This window comes from Streptopelia decaocto, assembly GCF_964273445.1.
Source record: "Streptopelia decaocto genome assembly, chromosome: 22".
Classification (NCBI taxonomy): domain Eukaryota; kingdom Metazoa; phylum Chordata; class Aves; order Columbiformes; family Columbidae; genus Streptopelia; species Streptopelia decaocto.
Genome location: NC_138677.1, coordinates 6,483,007 through 6,496,741, shown reverse-complemented (window position 1 = coordinate 6,496,741; position 13,735 = coordinate 6,483,007). Strand labels below are relative to the sequence as shown.

The window sequence follows — 13,735 nt, the reverse complement described above, 5'->3', positions numbered from 1 at the left end:
GCCTTTAAGCTGTGCTTAGGACAACGTCTCCTTGTAAGCTCAAGCTCTAATCAGGAGAAACCTCAGAAGCAAAAGAATGTCAGTATTATATGTGACTCAAAACACACAGTAAAGGAACCACAGGCATCCCCGCAGCTTGTGATTTTAAAGGTTAAAGAAGGTCAGTGAAAAGCCCAACTTAGCAGCCAACTGTTTCCAATTAGGTGAGGCAGTTTTAGGACATCATCAATGGAAATGCCATGTTTGATTTCACCACTAGTTACCTTGACCTGTGGTCTCTTAAAATAATTAGCAGTCAGTGTTTGGACTTGGAGAGACATCAGTAGGACTACAAAAAGGGCTATGTGACATAAACACACTTGCTTTGGCTTTAATTAAAGTAGGAGAAAAATAGGGGTGTAAAAAACAATGGAAAGGGTACTCGAGATCATGGCTTCTTGATGGAATTCACATGTTACGAGAGTTTTATCTGGTTTCCTCAGAGTCAGGATCTGTAAACGAAGAAAGACGTGTGTTTTAGAATACTTTTCTTCATCAACAAGAAAAATACTAACTGAACTAAACGAGGTTATATGTTTGCTTTCTCTTAAACTTGGAAAGAGAGATCAATCAGTGAATAATTAGTTTGATTGCCAATTATCTGCACTACAGCCCATTCCCAGAGGCACCTGTGCAGTCCCTGCCTGTGTGACCATGCGCCAGCGCCCTCGATGTTCAGGAGGCACTGCTGGTGTGACGTGGCCTCCGGGTGCGCGCCGCTCCGGCTCCTGGGGGAAGCACAGCGACGGGGGCCAGCGTCACCTCTCATTGCGCAGAACACCTGCTGCGCCCTGCGGAAAGCACTCGGCTCACCAGTGCCTCAGCATCTCTTTTGCCTAAAAAGCGAGGATTTTGTAATTCTTCCAGCGCTGTTGTTAAGTTTTAATACATGGAAAACCTTTTCAAGTCACTCGTTGCAAATAATGCAAAAAACGTGAAGTCCTGCTTTCTCACATTCCCTCAGTGACTTACTGGTACCTTATTTATTGAAAGTACAGCTGAAAAATGCAGTTTTCTCGTTTGATGGGATTGTCAAATCCACAGTATTTGAATTATTTAAGTTTTAAATATTATAAAAGTAAATCTAGTCTGTTCACTAAGGTACCCGGCAGGTGTGTTTTGTCTGGAAATGAACTCCTGGCATAGGGGAGCTGATGTGAAATGCAGAAAGGGTGCAGCAAGGTCTCTTTAGACGCGACCCTGGATGACTGACCAATGAAAATGGATGATTCGAAGCACGATTTTACATTCTAAGGAAACAAATTGCTATCCTTCAACGCTTGAGCCAATTCAGCTCTGTGCATCGGCTCTCCGGCCATGTGCTTTAGCAGAAAAGGCACAAACCCTGCTGGGGATGAGGAATTTCTCAGTGCTGGAGCCACCAGGCCGGTGGGCAAAGCCCAGTTGTAATTAGCCAAGCAGTTAACTAGGTGTCACTGCAGCCCCAGCTGAGAGCGCTCGGCCCTGGCAAGAACCCATGGAAGCGGAAACCAGGCCAACCAAGCAGCGAAACTCGCCCCAGCTGAAAGGTTTGCTCTGAGAATACGAGCTGTGTTATAAACAGAAGGCCTCGAGGCTTCCTTGGGAATGAAATAACTTGTTTGGCATTTTGCATTGTTCCCAGGCATTACAATTTTAAATCCTGTTTATATGTGGGATTTTTCCTGTAAGCGGCATGTTGGGATTCAGGAAAACCTTTCTCTAGCAGCAGCATCGGGGTTTCCAGCCTCGTCACCAGCTCCTGGGTAAGCGGATCTGCAAGACAACAAATAACCCGTCATTCACTGGGCAATGTCTATTTAAAATATGCATTCTCATTTTTCTGTTCACTAATCCTGGACAATGAATGGTAATAGGACATAGAAGGTGAAGGGAAAGTGGCTGGTTTGGCCAAAAAGGCAATTTCACATCTCTGGAGAGTATTAACATGCAAAGGTTAATAAATGATTTACTGGAGAAAGTTTTCTTACCCTTTTATTTCCATTTTATTTCTACCCTTGAGAGAAATACAAGTCCTTGCTATTGGTTGTGGGAGCAGAGTCTGCTCTGTAACGCAGTTCAGCAACAGGGAGTTAATCTCTTCTTAGCCAATAATCACTGTCTACACAACTTATCTAAATATAAGGTTTACTTTGCTTAAATACCCACTACAAAATCGGAGTTGGGACAAAGAAGAATATCTTTGTAATGGAAAATGGATAAAATATCTCAGCACTGCAGCTTAACCTGGAGGTCGAAGCCAAGGTTGTGGCTGGAAACTGTGGAGGAGTTGTAGTAAAATTACACAGCAAAGAGCAAACATAAGCGGAGTTACTCTCAGAACTGAATTTACCAGGCAACAGCAAGTAAATGTTAATAAGCAAACAGGTTCAAATAAGCATCTTAACTCCCTTTAAAAATTGTTCTTATTCATTCGGTTAAAACTGAACTATTTGCACAAGGTAGATATTGCTATAAGCTCAGAAGTACTGTGAGACAGACGATGACTTTATTGATCACGACTAACGGTCGCGTTCAGGAAAAAGCTGCGATAGGACGTCGAAAGGGTGCAAAAAAAAAGGCGGCACAGACCAGAACTTTGTGTTGAAGAACAGAGACGGGTTTCAGGCTGCTAAGACGTATTTTTTAATCAGCAGTAACAGCACCTCTTTAAAATTCCCGTCTGGGATGTTTCACTCAGGTAAGAAAAATTACAATTGGGGATTTTTTTAAAAACATGTTCTTTTTGAAGCAGTTTCCCACAAGTCCCAACATCCTTGTGAGCTCAGCAGGGGCGGCCACCTAAAACCAATGGCTTAATTAATATTGTTCTAGATCCTGAACCCTGAAACGCCAGCACAAATGCAGGAAGCTTTGATGTACAGATGCTCTTTGACATCACAGGGACGTGAGTAAGCGCTCCAATTTCTGGCCCACAGAATCCAAGATTATTTTGCAAGTAAAAGCAAAAGCAGCTTCTTACCGTTTGTGATGGCATCTTAAAAAAGAATCCAGTTTATTGCCCTGTTTTACATATGGCTTTGCAAGATGAAGAGACGCAAGAACACGGCATCTTGACTCAACGTGTGTGGCCGTTTCAGCTGAAGGTCTTGAGGCTCTTGATGGTGGTACCTGGAGTGTGACAAAGCCCCTGTTGTCCCCTTGACCTTAGGAGCGACACTGAGGGGGCGGACAGGGTTTTCTTTCTCAAAGCCCAAAGGTCTCGTATAGCCCGAGGCTCACGTGTTTTGCTTGTTGTTCCCCATGCAAACTGTGCTAACGCGGACCTGCGTGGGAGGGAAGGTCACACACGCGAGCGGCCCAACAGCAGAAGAGCGCTGATGGGGAACGTTTGGAAAAAAACAGGATTAAACACTTGTTAATTGTCCATCGGCGACACGACACGTTCCACCTCTGCGGGACTGCTCATTTATTCTTCCTGCCGTGATCTATTTACATCAAGTGGGCTGGTTCGGCTATCGGAACGCACACATACTTCAAAAATGAATGTACACGGTTCCGTAGCAAAATATTTGAATGATTAAGTAATGAATGATTGTGAAAAGCTTGGCGGAACTTCTCCCGTGGGGCTCTGTTGTAATTCGGTATTCTCTCTGAAGTGTTGGGTTGAAAGCCGTTTCTCTTTCATGTTTGCCTGTCGCTGATAGACTTCTTTATGAGAGTTTTTACCGAGGCCATCTGCAACCCCTGCCTGCTGCGGTGCCGCATCAGTTGCCACTAAAGCTGCTCCTGAAGGTTTCAGGAAAATGATGGCAACTAAAATTTTTCAGCATTTCGCTCTATTTATCCTGCTTGCAGTAAATGTCCCGCACCCGATGAGCTCGGCTGGTGTTACAGGAGAGGGAGCTGGGCTAATTTAGAGCACATTTGACCATGTAATGCGGGGCCATAACAGATAATTGAGGTTGCTCAGAAACGAGACTCATTCTAGCTGTAATTTTGTCCTTCTGCACCACGCCAGGGACCTCCCCACAAGAGTGGATTCCAGACCTAATTCCCTCACTTGGTACACAATTTGGTATCTCAAACCTGGCCTCAAATTTTCAGAACTTGAACATTTTGCTTGTGGGTTTGTCCATGATTTTTTACTGGGGTTGTCTAAACCAAGCAGAGATTAACCCCCTTCTTATGCCTGATTTTTGGAAGCGCTGAACTCTTCGCTGCAGAATGGCAAATGAAAAGCTTGTTTAAATGATTTATTATAATGTATAGTCCAAATGGGAGGCGGCCTGTGGAAATGGCAGGTCCTGGCGCACCGCAGACAGGTGCTTTATGTGCTCCATCTGAAAGTATCATTTTACTTTTTGTTTTCTCATCTGGACTGATGATTTGTGAGGAGAAAACTGCTGCTTAGTTCCTTGGTTTGGGGTTTCTTCTTGAGTTGTTTTGTCTTGTTTTTAATGATGTTCAGCCACAAATACCCACTAATTGTAAGGGTAAACATATCATAACCACAACAATAGGAGAAAAAGAATGATTCTTATCACTCTGTCAGTATTATTTTAGACTGGACATTTCAAAATGGCAAGACTAGAAAGGAATCACAAGAATGCAGCATTTCGTAGCCTGGGTTCTAATTAAAAGCCCTCCCAACCTCCAGACAGTCGAGACTAAAAAAATCACTATTCCTACAGTTTCAAGATGACTAATGAAAGACTTCGGACAAGCCACAAGCAGCTACTGGATCAGCTGATGTGACCTTTTTTAGATCAGCTCAACTACAATCATAATGCTCCAGTGAAAAGATGCTCTGTGGATTTAAAACCATCAAAAATGTCATTCCAGAGAGCTTTGCAAGGTGGAGAACGCGGGCCCAGCTTCATGTAGAGGTTGCCTGACAATTAACTGGAAAGTTTTATCTGCAGCTTTGCAATTCATAACAAGCTGAGACAAGGGAGATGTGTTTTAATTTGACATGTCCGCGGCTCTGACCCACTGGCTCGGTCACAAACCACAGCATCACAAATGCGTTATTCTAACTCTTCCCGTCTGCACGCCTGAAATGAGCGGAATAATGAAGTATCTCTCAAGATGATGGAAATAATATTTACCTACAGCCAAGGAAACCTTTCACAGGGGTTGAGATGCTCACCATAGGGAGGAGTGCTTGCAAAAGGCCCTCGTCAAACCCCACATTTTCACCTTTAATTAAGATTCCCTAAAGCGTTGCTGCCAAAATTGTTGAAAGGAGTCAGGGACTAGTTAACACCAACCAGAGAAGCTGGTAGGGATGTGTCTGTACTCACTTAAATTAGCACTGTTGAAAAAAGTCATTACAGTTCTCGTTCCTCAATCATTCCAGGGTGCATTTTCCAGGTATATAATGCTATACAATCCCCAAAGAATAGGCTCCTAACACTTGCAGCTTCAGATCAACACAACTCAGATTTTATGTTCAGCGTATCATCTGTTCAGCCATGGAACCGAGCAAGATTTACGCTGGCACTAACCCTTCAGTACATGATTCGCTAAACTTATTCTAAGGACTATTCACCTTGGTTTTGACTACCAAAAACTGGCTAAAGAGGGGGTGGCCCAGGCTGGGCTGATACAGCGTAAGTACTGACAGACCAACTCATCTTTCCCCATGTCTGGTTAATCTTCCCACTTCAGATGATTAAGGTCAGACTGATTACCTGATTATTTTTCTTGAGGCAGATTATTGTGGGGAAGCTTTATTTTTTCCTGAGGAGCAGGGTGTTCTCTCTGATGGATACTGCCTTGCTGGCTCCCATTCTCTAATTTGTGCCCATGATGCACATTTTCTGAAGGACTGAAATGCTTAAGCCTGATAACATCCAGAGCTTCAACAGAAGGCTGTGAGTAAAAGGCGCTGTCTTGGGGTTTATGCACAGGGGAACAAAGAAACTTTTGTTCACCTCAGCTTTACTGAACTGGGAGCCACACTGGCCATCACCTGTCCTGCTGCCAAGTTCCTGCAGAGGTTCCTCCTCGTTAATCACGCCGTTTAATCACAGCCATCTGTCCCAGCAGCCAGAGCTGGGGCAGCCCGGGGGCTGGGAGGACACGGCACCCGGGGCGGCACCTGGAGCGGGGCGGGGAGGACACGGCACCCGGGGCGGCACCTGGAGCGGGGCGGGGGGAAGGGGCGGCACCTGGAGCGGGGCTGGGGAGGACACGGCACCCGGGGCGGCACCTGGAGCGGGGCGAGGGGAAGGGGCGGCACCTGGAGCGGGGCTGGGAGGACACGGCACCCGGGGCGGCCAGGGGGAGCGGGGCGGGGGGCGAGGGGAAGGGGCGGCACCCGGAGCGGGGCTGGGAGGACACGGCACCCGGGGCGGCACCTGGAGCGGGGCGGGGAGGACACGGCACCCGGAGCGGGGCTGGGAGGACACGGCACCCGGGGCGGCACCTGGAGCGGGGCGGGGAGGACACGGCACCCGGGGCGGCACCTGGAGCGGGGCGGGGAGGACACGGCACCCGGGGCGGCCAGGGGGAGCGGGGCGGGGGGCGAGGGGAAGGGGCGGCACCCGGAGCGGGGCTGGGAGGACACGGCACCCGGGGCGGCCAGGGGGAGCGGGGCGGGGGGCGAGGGGAAGGGGCGGCACCCGGAGCGGCGCGGAGGGAGCAGCGCGGCCCCCGCGGGCTGCGGGCCGGAGGGTGAGCTGGCCGTGCTGTGGAGGCCATTCCCGGCGGGAACACACGCCGGGGGGTGGGCGAGGGAAGGAGGGAGGGAGTGGACGCTGCGGCCGCCCCTGAGGAGACGGGCAGGGCGGGCTCCGCGCTGAGGGAGGCGCCGGCCCGGGGGGGTGAAGGGAACCGGGACCGGTGTCCGCTCACCTGGCGGGGCGGGGGCAGGTCCTTCGGGAGCGGGACGGCGTCTGCTTGTTGCCGCGGTAACCGGGCCCGCGGATCCTCGCCGCCAGCATGGCCGCTCGGGGCGGGGCGGCGTGCGGGAGAGCGGCGGGCTGTGACCCGGGAGCTCCGCGGCCTGGCGCCCGGGCTCTCAGCGCGGGGCGGCCGCGGCCTGGCCCTCCCTCAGGCCTCGGGGAGGGCCCCTCAGGTGCCCCAGCAGCGCCGGCCCCGCGGCGGCGGCCGGGCCGCTCCCGAGGCCGCTCCCCGCGGCGGCGGTGGCCGGGCCGCTCCCCGCGGCGGCGGTGGCCGGGCCGCTCCCCGGGGCGGCGGTGGCCGGGCCGCTCCCCGGGGCGGCGGTGGCCGGGCCGCTCCCCAGGCGGTGGCCGGGCCGCTCCCGCGGCTGTGCTGCGGGATTCCAGCCCCGCCCGCCCCGGGGTGAGCAGCTGCGGGGAGCCGGGGCCTGGCCCCTCCAACCCTCTGTCATAAATCATAAAATTCATGAAATAGTTTGGGTTGGAAGGGACCGGCAAAGGCCATCTTGTCCAACCGCCAATAAACACTGTCAGAGTGTTTGAAAAAGAACCTGTGATTTACAGGAGAACATGTAGCAGATTCCAAGGCCTGGCAGCTCACCGTTGTTGGATTTACCTCTGGTGGTGTCTGCTTATCTCAGTGGCCATTCTGTGTCTCCAGGTAGAAAAGTTTTTTTTTGTCTTGTAAACCAATACTTAAATTGCTGATGGAAGTTTTTGCATCCTATATTCTTCTGCTGTCTTGACCTTCTCCCTTTCCTTGTTCTCCCTCTGATGCCTTTCATCTCAGCGTTACCATTCTGGCAGCCCCGTGCCATAGGCAGGCATGGCTTCAGAAGGCTTTTGGATGTGCTTTGGGGTGCCGTGGGGTGTCCACAGCGGTTCCTGGAGGGAAAAGCCAAGTCACTGCTGTGGGAGCCACCTTGGTGGCGTTCCGTGACGTTTCTGTGAGAAATCCCGTGGATGTGGGATGTGTTTACACAGGAGCAGAAGGTGCACGGGGAGGTTTCTGCTCTCGCTTCAGAGACCGCATGTGGGGTTCTTTTGTTTGTTTTCAGAGGGTGCTTCCAGAAGACTAACCACAGAGCTGCTGTGTTGTTTAATTCAGAAGGAAGGCGTGATCCGGACATACCTTTTGTTTGTTTGCGTTCTGCCTTGTTCACCTTCCAGAGGAACACACACTCGGGGCAGCGTCAGGCTCGTGGGTTGGTACCAGGCACAGAACTCCCCATGTTCCTAAACTCAGGTGCATCTTATTTTGCTGTAGAGCAAGGAGTTTCATTAATACTTAGGTATATTCAAATTATAGCGACACAGCACTGCAGTGCTCCTGTACACACCGTGGCACATACATCAGCCACTGCTCCACGACTCCATCTGGCACATACCAACGTTTTGTGGGTTTGTCCTGCTAACAAGGGCCAAAAGAACAAAAGGGCAAAGTAAATACTAGCAAAGAACTGTTATATTTAAAGCCTTTACTTTGCCCTTCGTTCACCTCCACTGTTCTTCATGTTGTCAGGTTTCCAGGCTCAGTGGTATCTCTTAATTTGGAATTTCCTTCTTTGTTGAGGTCAGTCCATGAGGCTTATTTTAATGAATTTTTTTTTTTTTTTAGTGTTCATGTAATTTACCGCAACCAGGGAAAAATAATTTTAAAACACGGAAAAATACTAATTTGGCATAGAGGAAATATTGCCCAGGAGCGTCAGGTTTCGGAGGAACAGAAATGTCCTCCTTGTGTCATTGTAGCCATGGCCATTTCCTTCACTTACTGCCATCGTTATTCTGGTTTTGGTGCCAGCACTGAATGTGTGTTCATGAAATATAGGGAAATAAAGCGCTCATTGCCCTGGGGAAGTTACAGATACAACCTCAGAAGGTTCTCCAACTGCTTTGATAACATAACATAACCTAAATAAGAGGTGTAACCTTGTTTGGCGTTCCTGCCAATCCCATGTGACATGTAGTAATGTGCTTAAGTCCCCAAATACTGTTGTAAATCTGGCCCATAATCTAGAGCGCACAAGCAGCGGGGTCTGGGAGCAACATCTGCTCGGTGTTCGCTCCAGCGACCTCGCAGTGCGTTATCGTGCTCAGTAAGGGCCCCCCCTCCTTTCCACTGAAATCAAAGGGGTTCGGAACAATTCGGGTGACCACAAACTCAATTCCGTCATGGATGTAGAATCGACTATTCAACCATTTGTTTGGCTTTTTTTTTTTCTTACTTGAATTTTTAGGTGTTTTTGATTCTTCTTTTCTGATCTTGCCTTCCCTTTCTGTTTGTATTATTCCAGGAGCGAGTTTTCATTGCCGACCATCCTGCTAATGCAGCAGTTGTACTGGGCAAATGGCAAAGGCAAAGAAGTAGCAGATGAAAGCCAACTGCTGTTACCCATATGATTTAAAGTTGCTTTTCCTTTATATAAACAACATGCCTGAGGTCGCTCTTTCAGCTTGCCTTATCCCACCCATGAATCTCTGGATTTACATGTCAGTCTGTGTTCTGCACTATGTCTTTTGTGTGTGATTCATTACATTTTAGCATCATAAAGGGAATCTCTAGCGTGCAACACACACAAGTCGGAGATACCGTTATCAAACCGCTGTCCTGCAGTGCACGTTGTCAGGAATATGCCCTGAGAGGAAGCTTTGGCTTCCCTAAGATGCTTTAGAATTCCTGTGTGGCAAAATCTCTCCAGCATGCCCTGAGTGCGCAGTTATCAGACGATTTTTCAAAGCCCGGGTTTCTTCTTTGTGCGCTTTTTATTTTGGGAGTAAACAGTGCAAAATCGCGCTCAGGGCTGTGAAAATGGGGAGGTGTCAGCCTCATCGGTCCCTTTGGAGTGATGTGTATTTAAAATGGCACATCGGGATAATGGTTATGAGATTCATGACCTTGTTTGCAAGGGTGTCCTAAACCAACAGTCAGCAGTGCCTCACGCACAGTTGCAAATTTTGATTGTAAAGCTTTATCAAAACAGTATAAAATCTTCATACCAGCGACAAACCTCACCCGACTCACTGAAGAGTCTCACTTGAATTCAGGTTATTTCTGAAGTTGAATAGTCTGTTACCTTGTTCAAAATTAGTGTGACCACGACAGGAACTGGAATGAAGCGGAGGACAGTGGTGTTGGGGAAATCCAGAGTATTGTGGTATTTCTGTTCGTGCTTTTTGCAGGTCCCCCCACTGCCTAAGGGGAATCTCTTAAGATCTGCATCTTCACATGAAGATGTGGGCTTTTCTTTTTCACCATCTGGGAATGGATATATTCTTAGAGGATGGTGACTCGTTTATTGTGTTCTAGAGCGGGATTCTCTTGCGTGAAACCTGAAGTGCAAATATAAATGAGAATAGATGGAGTTCAGAAACGCTGGCGATGAATACAAATTGAACAGCAGCACTTCATCACAGGACATTTTAAAGTCAGGTCCTGCTGGCTGAAAACAAAACTACATCTTGTTATTTTAATTGTACTAAGCTTAAAATTCAGAAGAAAGCAAAGAAGGAGCAAGAATAAGTGGATTTTAAAACGTAGTTAATTATAATACAAGGCATGATGTTTAGAAGTAGAAGAAATAAATTTATTTCATCTGTATCTCAAAGTAATTTAAATGGATCAAAGTTTGATCTGCTGAATTTTATCCCAAGAGTTTTTGTTCATTGTGATGAATAAACTAATGAAATGCCGTGTAATTAAGATATGGAAGTAGTTCCGTGGAGAACAGAAGAATGAATGTGTTGAAGAAGGGATCCTGCACGAGTAGAGGACGGGTCCGTCGGCTGCTGCTGTGAACTGCTTTTGCCAGAATCAAGAACGGCAGGTGAACGAGAGGACTTTTTAGCACTGTGGGATCTCTGCTCTCTGGAACTGTTGGTGGATTCACCACTGGACGTAACCAGGACAGAAACCCACCATCAAAACTGAAGTTGTCAGCAAGAGCCTTTATTTGTCAGCTCTGTGTCCCATAACGAGATAAAAGTCAGTTGACCGAGTTGGATCGTGACTCTGGTATTGCAGGATTGAAGCAAGGAAGGCTTTGGGGTTTTGCTAATTAAAGCCAAAAAGCTTATATGCTTCAATTTGAGTGAGTTCCAGTTGGCAGGTCTGAAGCGCGCAGCTGGAGCAGCTCCAGCTCTGCTGGGCTCCTGTGCAGGGGCTGCTCGTTGCCTCCGCTCCCAAACTATTTTTTACCGGGCAAAGCACATAATTTGGTGCTGTTTGTTACAAGCTGTATTTTACTTTGGAAGCCGCAACAATCCCTTGTCCTCTGAGGAACGCGGAGTTGCGGTTGTGCCCTTTTGATGGGGTTTTCTGTTTTCGCCTTTGTTCTGGGGTTTGCTGCGCAGGTTAACATCTGTCTTGTGAGGACGGGCGCGTCGTGGGGCGGCCCCAAGCGCCAGACAGTGTATTTGTGGAGGAATCCGGTTCAGACCTTCAGTCTGTCCTCTGGTTAAATAAAGAACAGCCATGGTCAGTCCTCTGTAAGTAGCTGTTGGGGCTGGGGAACTGAAATGCAGGGCTGTGGCCACTCCTGCCATCCTGGCGTGTCCTTGTCAGGGTCAGATGTGCAGCAGAACCTGTTCAAAGGCTGTTTTGAGCTCTGCGCCGCTTCCAATGGTGAAAGTCATCAATGCACGGAAATGCTGCTGCGTAGGGCCAGGACTGTATTGCCTGGTGGGTATAGCGAGGCCACGTTATAAATGTTGATGGTGCAAGCCCAAAGTGAACTCCCCCCTCCCTGAGTCCTCATGGTAAAAACTACGTATTCACATGGTATATTTGACTGGCCTTGTTACCCTGTTCTGATTGCTGGCAGATGCTGTACAGCTAATGGTGTCATTCCTGTTACTACATCAGTTGTTAAGTGGGCCAGAAAACAGCCTTTAAGATTAAAGTTTAATCAGTCCAAGTATTTTGAGAGCGAGCAAGTATAGACTTTATTCTTCTTGAGAATTACCGGCTACTTTTTGCAATCCCTGGCAGAGATCGAATGTTCTGTCAGAAAATGTCTCCAGTGAGAAACAGCAGGCAAAGAATATTTTCTGTGGGATGGCATGAGCAACCTTGTGCTTTAAAGCTGGTGTATTAATTGCTTGTTAATGGGCAGCTTTTGGCAGAATTTCTTTTTGGTATGGCCTCAAGAATTTTAATGGTGCATCAGTCAGTGAGTGCAGAAAATATACTTTGAAAACAATAAACAGGATATTGAGTGGTTGTGTCAGTTTGTGACACCGGCTGAATCAGTCATGTTCTGGTTTGGGTCAGTTATAAGCCCTGTATTAACATCTTTAAGAGCTGAAAGATGCATTGTGTTCTTCTGACTCCAATGTAATAGGTTGTTCTGGCTCTTTTCCACCCCTGCCTTATTGTTTTCCGCAAGATTATAAGGAGAGGCAAACGGAAACTTTCAAACCCCTGTGGATTTCAAGGAGTTAATTTTCTGTGTCTTGGTCTGAAAGTGATTCCCAAACTGTTTTCAAGCTCACTGAACATTTTGTATACGATGTTTTCACAAGCCGAGAGGCTGTTACAGGCTGGAGTCATATAGGTACGCTAGTGCGTATATGAGAATGTGCACAAAATGTCCTTTTGTTTGGAGAAACCCCACAACAGTCAATTTATCCTGTACACAGGAAAAAAGCTTTTCTGTCCCCGCCTGTTCTGGCGGTGTCACCTCCTCTGGTGTCCTGGCCACCTCGCTGGAGAGGAGGACGGGGAGTTCTCAATTGCTTGCCCGGGCTTTAAATTCTGTCTGGCAAACCGATGCACGTTTTGGCAACCTGGGCACTCAGAGGTGCGAGCACAGAGCAAGTTCTCCCTTCCCCGCTGCGGCACGTTCCCGTTCCGGCTTGCCGAGCAGCGTTCCCACAGAAACGCCACGAGTAGAAGGAAGGAGCAACTGGTTCTTCATTGTCCTCACCTCCTGTAGCTTTGCACCTTGTTGCTTCTGTTCCCAAGAAGGAGGTGCTGCAACAGTAATTCTATGGGACGGGTGTTGTAACACAGGGATTGGCAAACTTGCCTGGGGAAAAGGTCCAGACTCTGTTCTAAATTAGATGCTAAATGTGTTGGGAGAAACTTAGAGACCTCATTTTTCAGAGAGGGAAGACAGCATCAGTCGCTTTCCGGGTGGTGTGTTGGTTTTCGTGACAAGCGGGGTGTCCCGTTGCTGTGACACTTACAGACGGGGCTGCTGCCCCTCACGGCTGCTGCTCTTGGGGGCTGCAGCCTCAGGTCCTGCTCTGTCGCGCAGGGTCTATCTCGTGATGCCTTTTGTGTCCGTGCCAACAACCGCTAATCCTTTTTCTCCCCCATTAGAGCACATACCTTCATAGTATGTGATCGGTAGAAAAATATTGTAGAGCCTTTAGGATTGCTGTATGCTAATACAAAGTGATACTAGCAAGAAACGGGAGAGTTAAACTTCTTAACAGATCCTGCTTTTCACCTTTAAATACACACCTTATTGTATAAACATAAGTGCTGTACCCACAGCATGACTGCAGCCTTAATTCTGCTGTGTCTTTGTCCTTCTGCACACAGTTCCTGCTGGATTGTGTTTTCCTGGCATGCTCAGCGCAGGAACAAGCTGTTGTAGGATCACAATTGAACAGAGGTTTTTATGCGGAGCGCAGATGAGAGAAGGTTAAACATCTTCAGGCAGCAAAGGTGACGCTGTAGCCAAGGTCTTCATCTGCTGCAGGGACATCGCTCCACGCGGGGAGGATTGCAGGTACGGTCATCAATTGTGGAGGTATCGCACTCGCTCCGGAGAGGAGCACCACCAGGTTAGGGAAGGTGCCCCGTCAGCCTCGCTTTTGCACGGGAGGCCTCCATTAAT

At 48.4% G+C, this 13,735-nt stretch overlaps 1 long non-coding RNA gene across 2 annotated transcripts; it reads right to left on the bottom strand.

Annotated features, from left to right (window-relative positions):
* Positions 1–345: 345 nt before the first annotated feature.
* LOC309449239 lies at positions 346–7,120 on the bottom strand. 2 transcript variants are annotated; one of them, XR_014185920.1, is made up of 4 exons: positions 6,841–7,120; positions 3,002–3,150; positions 1,735–1,794; positions 346–491 (listed from the first exon to the last, which is right to left on the bottom strand). It is a non-coding gene; the product is annotated as an uncharacterized lncRNA (long non-coding RNA). The 2 variants fall into 2 exon arrangements; XR_014185921.1 differs by lacking the exon at positions 6,841–7,120 and adding an exon at positions 5,676–6,041.
* Between the last annotated feature and the right edge of the window lie 6,615 nt (positions 7,121–13,735).